Source organism: Mustela nigripes, chromosome 14 (assembly GCF_022355385.1).
Source record: "Mustela nigripes isolate SB6536 chromosome 14, MUSNIG.SB6536, whole genome shotgun sequence".
Taxonomy (NCBI): Eukaryota; Metazoa; Chordata; class Mammalia; order Carnivora; family Mustelidae; genus Mustela; species Mustela nigripes.
This window is the reverse complement of record NC_081570.1, coordinates 33,690,812-33,692,653: the sequence shown is the minus strand read 5'-3', so window position 1 is coordinate 33,692,653 and position 1,842 is coordinate 33,690,812.

Sequence of the window (1,842 nt, the reverse complement as noted above, 5' to 3'; positions counted from 1 at the left end):
CTAAGTGGTCTCCAAATTCATTTGAGCAAGATTGAAGACCATGTTACGAGTTGGTGTGGGTATGGGTGTGTGTATTGTGGCTTATTTCTAACTTTCTACTGTTACAAATGAAGCTGTAGTAAATCTTTGCCCATAGATTAAAAAAAATGTATATTTTATTTTTTTTTAAAGATTTTATTTATTTATTTGACAGAGAGAAATCACAAGTAGATGGAGAGGCAGGCAGAGAGAGAGAGAGGGAAGCAGGCTCCCTGCTGAGCAGAGAGCCCGATGTGGGGCTCGATCCCAGGACCCCGAGATCATGACCTGAGCCGAAGGCAGCGGCTTAACCCACTGAGCCACCCAGGCGCCCCAAAAAATGTATATTTTAAAGATTTTATTTATTTATTGGTCATAGAGCAAGCAAGCACAAGCAAGGGGGAGTGGCAGGCAGAGAGAGAAGCAGGATCCCCACTGAGCAGGGAGCCCAATGTAGGGCTCACAGGCTGGGACCCTGGGATCACAACCCTGGGATCACCACCTGAGCGGAAGGAAGGTAGATGCTTTATGACTGAGCCCTCCCCAACCCCCAGGCTGCAGCATTCTGGAGCCACATTATAGCACTTGTTCTAGAAACTGGGATGACTGCGGATATCATACAGCGTTCCCTCCCTTTCATTAGTGCTGGAGGCGCATAGCTTGCTTTTGACCCCAAATTCTAGGTTTCATTGAGACTTCAGTTTTTCTTTGTTTTATTTTAACACACACTCTTCAGATGTGTTGCTGTCAATTTCATTCATTGAGGTACAATCAAATCTGCAACCAACACTGAGGGAGGGGAATTTTCCAAAAATAATCTAGAATCCGGTTGGAAGAAAAACAGGAGAATAGCTCTACTTTTGAAAAAAAAAAAAAAAGAAAGAAAGAAAAGATAATCATGGAGGGGACCAGCTGTGTCAGGTAACAAAACAAAGCTACAACAGTTAAATGAGTAATTTTGGCTTTGACTAGATAGATGAAGGAAATAGACTTGAGACTTAGAAGTAGACACTGTATTTATAATGATTTTATGGGTGATAAAAAGGAGGCATTACAAATCAGTGCAGAGAGAAAGATCATCTAACAAATAATTATTTGGGTGAAAACAATTTAGGAGAGGAACCCAACTCTCATTAACCCTACACCAAAGTATCTTTTTTTTTTTTTTTTTTTAAGTAAACTCTACCCCCCACTGTGGGGCTTGACCTCAGGATCCTGAGATCAAAAAATCACACATTCTACAGGCTGAGCCAGCCAGGTATCTCCAACCAGAGTATTTTTATTTATTTATTTATTTATTTATTTATTTTAAGATTTTATTTATTTATCAGAGAGAGAGGGGGGGAGAGAGCGAGCACAGGCAGACAGAATGGCAGGCAGAGGCAGAGGGAGAAGCAGGCTCCCTGCCGAGCAAGGAGCCTGATGTGGGACTTGATCCCAGGACGCTGGGATCATGACCTGAGCCAAAGGCAGCTGCTTAACCAACTGAGCCACCCAGGCGTTCCCAACCAGAGTATTTTTAAAAGTAAGAATTCTCTCTCTGACAAATAAAATAAAATCTTTTTTTTTTTTTTTAAGATTTTATTTATTTATTTGACAGACAGAGATTGCAAGGAGGCAGAGAGGCAGGCAGAGAGAGAGAGAGGAAAGCAGGGTCCCTGCTGAGCAGAGAGCCCAATGTGGTGCTCGATTCCAGGACCCTGGGATCATGACCCGAGCTGAAGGCAGAGGCTTTAACCCACTGAGCCACCCAGGTGCCCCATAAAATAAAATCTTAAAAAAAAGAGAGAGAGGGCGCCTGGGTGGCTCAGTGGGTTAAGCCGC